We start from the raw sequence: 8,003 nt of genomic DNA on the forward strand, positions 1-8,003 counted from the left end.
TACCTTAGTTGCCATTGAATTTTCCATCATATTTAGCACAAAGCATTCCAAGCATTCTTGGTAAATACATGAATCATTCATATTTGATTTCAATGGGTAATAAGTGGGATGAAATTCAAATTTCAAATTCAAATATTCTATTTTATGAAGTATCTCCATGCACAAAAGCCCAGCTGTGAACACTAGCCTCTGTCTCTTTTAATCACCTCCACCATTTTCAGTTGATTTTTTTCCCCAGCAGATGTTTTCATGCTCCGGTATTCTCTAGCACTTCACACACCTTGCATTACTACTTTACCTTGACCAACAATTCTTCTAACTCAATGTAACGTAAAATTTGACTCTGGCTTGATGCACAGAGATGCAGGTGGAGAAATGCCATTTGTTTCTTCTTCCCATCCCTATAGGACTCTAACCATCAGTTTTATGTTTGGGAAAAATGTTAAGGAATGTGGAGTCAAAGGAGGTTTGGACATATAACTTTGAATAAGACAGTCATGGTTGATATAAATGAAACCACAATCCAAATGGGATATCAGAAGCAGGGGGAATGAGTGATATATACCAGGAACTGGACTACATCACTGAAATCCCAGAAATTTGAGAAGGACAAGAGCAAAGGGAAGTTAATAAAAGCAGATGGACAGAAGGGAGGCCTGGATAGATTTTGAAAACCATGTTGCTGTCAACACTGAATATTTTGAGTAGACACGATTTTATACACCAAACATAGGATGGATTTAAGCACCAATAAATCACCCACAAGTACTTGTGAAAATATTTTTCAGGAGCACCATATGTATTCTTATAAGAACTGAGGAAAACGACTGGGGAAATATTTATAGAAGCAGGAAATTACAAAAATAAAACCTGAATTTGAGATTTTTTGAGAAACAACATCTAAAATGCAAATAGAAAACCTAGTAAAATGTTTTAGTTTTTCTGATACTCACTACTATCATTATTTTTTATTTTCAATTCCACTAAGTCATTGCAATTAGTTACATTTAGAAGAAGAACTGCTAGTTTAATAACAGAATTTGGGGATGGTCATGTTCAACTTTGTCCTGAGACCCAGTCAAAAAAGAAAAAAAAAAAAAAAGACAAAGCAAGAGAAAGGGCTATTGACTGAAATCCTGGCTTTCATTTGTTTCTCCTTTTCCTACTGTTTTATTATCAAATGGCTTAAAAACTATTAAAACTATCATAATGTACTTTGTGTCTAGGTAACACTAATAATGCCTCCTTGCATTATACCTGTTCAAACTTAGCGCTTGTGGCTCTCACTAAGGACATACTGTGTACCACTGCAGATGCAAAAAGTGTGATGTATTTCTTAATTTTCCAAGTACATAACACGATCTCTGGTTGAATATGGTGATAAAGTACCTGCACTTGCCTCTATTTATCTAAAATGTGGGAGAATAAAAACAGAATTAAATCCATAAACCTGACCGGCAAAGAGAATGGGAGAAGAATCGTTATCCAATATCAGATTTTGAAGCACTATTGAGAGATTAAAAAATGAATGGGAATGATACATTTGAACAAAGATGGTTAAGGAATCTACAGTCAAAAATTAACATAGAAAGGAATGGCAGGAAAAGAGGGAGCTAACCTTTCAAGCAAACCCCAAAGGGTTTTGGAAAAAATTGGTAGTCATAGAGGGTGGAATTACAAAAGGGGTGCAGAATTGGTAGGGGAGAGTAGAGGGTCTGATTAAAATTCTGTCCCTGGGACAAGAAGCCAATCAGCTCTCTGCTCCTCTCTTCTCTCTCCCACGTTCCTGGATATAAGAAGGATACAAAAATGTTCACATTGATTCTAACCAAAATAAAACCAAGCAAAATGACAATAATCATTGTAACGCAAATAATGACCTCTTCATTTAAAAAATGTAATGTATTGATTGGGTTGGACTAGAAGCACTAGTGAGTGCTGGTATCACAGAATAAATTTCTTCCTGCTTTGGCAATCCCTTATTAAAAGCCTGGCATCTTAGTGATTTATATGCCTAGCTGGCCAGGTCAGATTCCTGATTGAAGAAGAAATATTGTGGGGAAAACAAGCTTACCTACACAACAGTAGAGAGCATTTAGTTCACTACCTGGAAAAGTCAGCCAATACCTCTTGTTTTAAATATGCTAAAAATAACCTATAATCACTCAGGAATATAAAAAAGCAGCATCAAATTAAGAAAATAAGTACATAAAACAATTATTGTGAAAACAGAAATAACTCACGAAGGAGAAGAAACTCAAAAAGAAAATCTAATTATTCTTTTCAGAGAGATTTGAAAGATACCACCAAAAAAAAAAAAAATCAATAAAACAAAATGAAGGAGCTCAATATGAACATAGAGGAAAATGGACAATGAGGCAGAAAATATGACAAAATATACAATGGGTAAAAGAAAACCTGAGATAGCCAACATCTAATAAATATGAGCTCTGGGAGAAGAAAGAGGAAAATAGAAAGGAGGAAATAAGCAAAATAAAATACAGGAAAGACTTGCATATCAGAAAAAATACATGAGTTTTTCTATTTAAAGAGGACTTCAATTACACAAAAATCACAGATGGAAAAAAATCAAACAAACAAATCTCCTACTCCTAAAAATATCATTAGGCAATTTCAAACATACCAAAAAAAAAAAAAAAAAAAAAAAAAACCCATCTCAAACTGTGCCAGTTGCTGTGGCAGAGGAATTATAACTTTGCCTATAAATGCCCAGATCTGATCATGACTCTATTTCCTGTTCTTCAATTCATTTGCCAAAGGTGGTCACCTGCCTGCATCAAATGCACAAGGTCCAGAAAGCTCAATCACCGCATGCGCGTATAAGAGAGAAGGAAAAATTATTTGGTAACAGCACCCAAAAATGTCTGCAACTATTGTTTCTACATAACTTTATTAAAAAGTATGTGCATGGAGATCTAGTATAATGAGTGAAAATTGAAAAAAATATGGAGAAACATGTTAATTTTACAGAGTAAATCAAAAGATATGGGTAAGAGCTAAATTATATGCTACATGTATAGTATCTATAAATAACATAAAATGTACAATTTTGACCATTTTTAAGTTTGTGGTTAGGTGGCATTAAGTTCGTTCAAAATTGTTGCGCAGCTTTCTCTACAATTCATCTCCAGAACCTTTATCTTCCCAAACTAAAACTCTATAATCATTAAATGACAACTTCCTATTCACCTCTCTCCACAGTTCCTAGCAAACATTCTACTTTTGTCTCTATGAATTTGTCTACTTTAGGTATAAGTAGAATCATATAATATTTGTTCTTATGTATCTGATTTATTTCACTTATCCTAATGCCTTCAAGTTTCATTCATGTTGCAGCATGTGTAAAAATTTCACTCTTTTTTAAAAGGCTGAATAAATTTGAAACACTTCCCAAATTCCTCATAAGTTTGAAACACTTCCCAAATATGCATGCCATCCTTGAGCAGGGGTCATGCTAATCTCTGTATTATTTCAATTTTACGGTATGTGCTGCTGAAATGAGCACTAAAGATTTTTTAAAAAATTGTTTAATAACAATGATAAGCAACTAAAAATCTAATAATGGAGAGGAAGATTAAAAGTAAGGGTCATATAAATGGGTTTAATATTTACCTTCAACAGATAGGAAATGGTAATACCTATATGTTATAGATCAAAAGTCATATTAGTGCCTTGGAAAAGTTATGAATGTTACCTCTACAAGAAGCAAAATTTTTGAAAAAACAACAAGGAATTACCCTTAGAACAGGGACTAGGTAGTTGTAAAGATAGAGCAAGAGAAAGATGTTTTTATTTTAAGGTATTCTGCATTTTTGGTTTTATTACATACACACACACAAAAAAAATTATAAGCAGTGTCTCCAACTACACTACTACTTCATAACTAGAATTGTAATCCAGTACTCTTCACATTTAATTGTATTTTTATGACACCAGAGTGCCTCTCCCAAAACACTTTTATGAAGACTCTGCCAACCTGAAATAATCAAAAAGATCAGAATTCAGATTATTCAAGCAAAAATCTGGGGACCGTCATTAGGGAGACACAGACTCCAGAGAAATGGGGTCAGTGTTCCAAAGTTAAAAGTTAGGTTCTTGCTTATATAGGCAGAAAACAAAGAAATTTGAGAGGAATACAAAATGTTCTATACAAGATTGTCTTATGAGTTACAACAATTTAATTAGTAGAGTGTTTTTCATACAGCTCATTTTCATTTCCTTTCCAGTTTGAAAGAGTATACATAACATTCCATCTAAATACAATACAATAGCCATGAAGTCTTTGTGTGGGAACGGTGAGAGGGAAATTAATCTATAATGAAGATCAACAACAATAAAGGGAGAAAGGATCTTCCCCAGAACCCTTCAGTCATTTGTAATACTTTACAAAATAGTGAAGGCAAGAAAGAAGGCTTAATCTATAATCAGAGAAACAAAGCTACAACTGCCTTGGTTACAACTGCCTGTCACATAAACCAGGCCCCGTAATCATGTTTCTTGAAGACTCAAAATAATTTATACTTCCAACAGCTAAGATTTTGATTCACTTATTTTCACAAACTGTATTGCCATAGACAACAAAGCCACATAGAAAAATACACGGAAATGCATAGCAGTAGCCTGACTCCAAAGCTCCCCTTTTGTCCTTATCTTCATGTAGGACTCCTCATATTACTGATGTTATTCTTTTTCCATAGCAGTATCATTTTATAATGATAAAATAACTACTGCTGCTACTGTTTATAAAGCTAAAATAACTGCTGCTGCTACTGTTCCTTTTAATGAGATCTATATGCTTCTTTTTGCACCGGCCTTGTTACTTACCTGTGTTTTGGCTCAGAAAACAATGCCATAAAATGAAAGCCTCAGAAGCAACCTCAGAAACAAAAGTTTTTCTCCCATTCTTCCTCGAGGTTAGCCATAGAAACTGGAATTCCTTTTCTCCATGGCGGGCCATAGAAACAAGTGTCTCTTTTCCCCAAAGCCAGCCAGAAGACTTAAGAACGTCACTCTCGCTTTCCCTCCACACTCTCTGTGTAAAAGCTTTGTCAGAAAGAAATTCTTGAACCTGCCTTGTTTTACTGGGGGTCATAAGATCCCTATTCCAGCGAGAGTCCTGCCCCATACCCAGGAGGAAAGCATGCTCAGAGATGCCAAGAAGTATCTCCATAGACAGACCTTGCTGGGTTTCCCCAGTCTATTAGCATTAGATCCTGCCCTTTTTGTCTATTCATATTTCTACATAGCTGTCCGTACTTTGTTGGACATAAGCATAAAAATGAACGATTTTCTCTGTATTTTTGGGTCTTCATTCTGAAGGATCCCATGTATACATGTTAAATGAATTTGTGTGCCTTCTATCCAATTAATCTGCCTTTTGTGAGTTGACTTTTTGGAGAAACTTCAGAGGGCCAAGAGAAGAGCTCTCCCTTGGCCCCTACATTGGAATGTGTATGAGTTAACTGAAAGCGTGCTAGCTTACTTACCTATCTACCCTTCAAATTTTTTCAAAGGCCCATTCTTGTTCAGTACAATTTCCACGTCAACCTCAGAGCTCACCTGACTGTGTCAGGGAAAGGCTTCCACAACCAGAGACTTGTGTAGTGACCCTGACTTCCATTATAGCTGTGTAAATAAATAGTGCCTATGCATTCTCTGGTGCCCTGCCCCTTTTTTGGGCCATCGAGAGACAGTCACACCTAGTTCATGTTTATCTTTCTGACTATTTTGAAAGCCTGAGCTCCTCTTAGCAATGTTACCTCTGTCAGAAACTTACAATGGAGCTCTCGAATCCACAAGAGGGGTGCATCCTCTGTGTGGTTGCATCTAGGCAGCTGAGACAGAAGCACATGAACCCCAAATTTTGACAGATGGAGGGAGATGTCGCACTACATCCCCAAATGGACTAGGGAAATTATTTAAGCCAAGTCCATACTCAGTTTTACAGAGAAAATTATGATGTTTCAAACAAATAAAAAGAACCCTTCTGATCTGAAACCCACAATAGGGTTTTCTCAAATATAAGTGCTTTTTTCTCCTTAAAGTTTTATATTTTGATGTTCTTCTGATGTCGATTATCATCTTTGCTATTAATAATTATTGCAAAGGCAGAACCTTGGTTTGGAAAGGTGATGAAGGGTAGCAATAGAATTTTCTATGTGCCTCACTTGTCAAACCACATTTTTGGGATTTTTTCCAGTTCTAGCTTCCATACATTAGAAAAGAAAGCTAGACACTTCTAATATAAAATCTACCATAATCATGTGGCAATTGAAAGTTATATTAAATACGAAATACTTAAGGAAGCTGGGATGTGCAATCTGGAAAAAAGAAGAGTAAAGACACAGTGTAATTGAAATGTGTTAAATAAGGAGCTAGAGGCATTTGTGTGTGCCCAGTATATCGAGTCCTGTAACCAAACAGAACTGGGTTCGAATTTTAATTCTCCACCTTTGAGTATTGTGACCCTCATGAGGTCATTCTAACACTCTATGTTTCAATCCTTCCTTCTTTAAAATAGGAGTAAATCATAATTCCTATAACATATAAGTTTTATGGTGATAAATAAGAACTTAGACACATGTAAATTTTTACTACATGCCTAACACATAGAAAAAAAGTTCTGTTACTCATCAGCATCATCATTATTACGATTACTACTCTCTTGTCATACATCATTATTATTATTCCAAAGGGGAAAGCAAATACTAATGAATGAATGTCCTAGCTCAATAAAAGGCTTTCTAAACAAATGAAACAACTTAACCATGGGATGGAGAGTTCAATGAAATAATGAGCTTCCAATGGCCATCTCACAGGAATTCTGTAATTAAAAGGAGTTCTTGCATTAAGAAGTAGGTTACACTTGATGATCATTAAGGTCCCTCTTACCTTTTAGATATAATGTAATGATTAAGTTCACACAGCTCATTAGTGACAATAAGTTTGGGGGTATCAGTGTGGTCCCAAACTGTTCTTTCTTCTAGTTAGTAAGGAGAGAGGTTGATCGGGGAGTTCCCAGTCACTATTCTGCACAATGCTGCCAAACAAAGTTGTTTCTTGCAGCCCACTAGCAGGCAGGCCTCATTCTCCTTTTCTTTTTTCATCATGAAAGCCATAGGAAGCAGAGACTGCCTTTTCTTCCCTGTACTCCCCCAAGAAAATGACAAAATGACATTCTTTCCCACTCTCTGTGAAATGATTTCTGTTAACAGCTCTGGAAAATGCTGCAAAGATGTGAGTGAAATGATGGCAGGATTTGTTGACAAGAAGGCAAAATGAGGGAATTCAGAAAAAAAATCACCCACATTAGTGGCTGAGGGACCTGTGGGTTCCATATGTTCCTTTCTCCTCGGGCTTAGGATGGTCTCAGAGTCATCTCCAGGGGATGGCAGTCTTACTGTAAATGACTCAGTCAATGGGGATTCTAATAGAGTCTAATGGATATCACCATTAACAATTTTTTTTTATGTTCAGCCTAAATTTTTCCTTTGATTAATTTAATCTGTTTTTTTCATTAGATGATGGCAGTAATTTTGAAACAAAGGGAAGCACACAAATTTGCAAGAAAGACACTGTAAATTCTGCATAGGATGCTTTTATTTTTGTAGCAACACAGGGTATAATAAAAAATCTTTCAGGTCTGGGAGGAGTGGATCATGCCTATAATTTTAGCATTTGGGGAGACCGAGACAGGAGGATCACTTGAGCCTGGGAGTTTGAGATCAGCCTGAGCAACAGAGGAAGACTTCATAGATACAAAAATTTTAAATGAGGGGTAAGGGGTAGAGCACACTTGCAGTCCCAACTACACTGGAAGTCAAGGTGGGAGGATCACTTAAGTCCAGGATTTCCAGGCTACTGTTAGCTATGAGGGCAACACTCCACCCAAGCCTCTGCGACAGAGCTAGACCCTATCTCTGAAACACACAAAAAACCTTGGACCTGAGAGTCTACTGGATGAGCATATTCCTGTTCTTGTG

At 36.1% G+C, this 8,003-nt stretch overlaps 1 non-coding gene across 1 annotated transcript; it reads right to left on the reverse strand.

Annotated features, from left to right (window-relative positions):
- Nucleotides 1–3,422: 3,422 nt before the first annotated feature.
- On the reverse strand, nucleotides 3,423–3,526 carry LOC126941643 (U6 spliceosomal RNA). Its single transcript, XR_007721410.1, has one exon. It is a non-coding gene; the product is annotated as a U6 spliceosomal RNA (small nuclear RNA).
- Nucleotides 3,527–8,003: the final 4,477 nt, after the last annotated feature.

Source organism: Macaca thibetana, chromosome 18, assembly GCF_024542745.1.
Source record: "Macaca thibetana thibetana isolate TM-01 chromosome 18, ASM2454274v1, whole genome shotgun sequence".
Lineage (NCBI taxonomy): Eukaryota > Metazoa > Chordata > Mammalia > Primates > Cercopithecidae > Macaca > Macaca thibetana.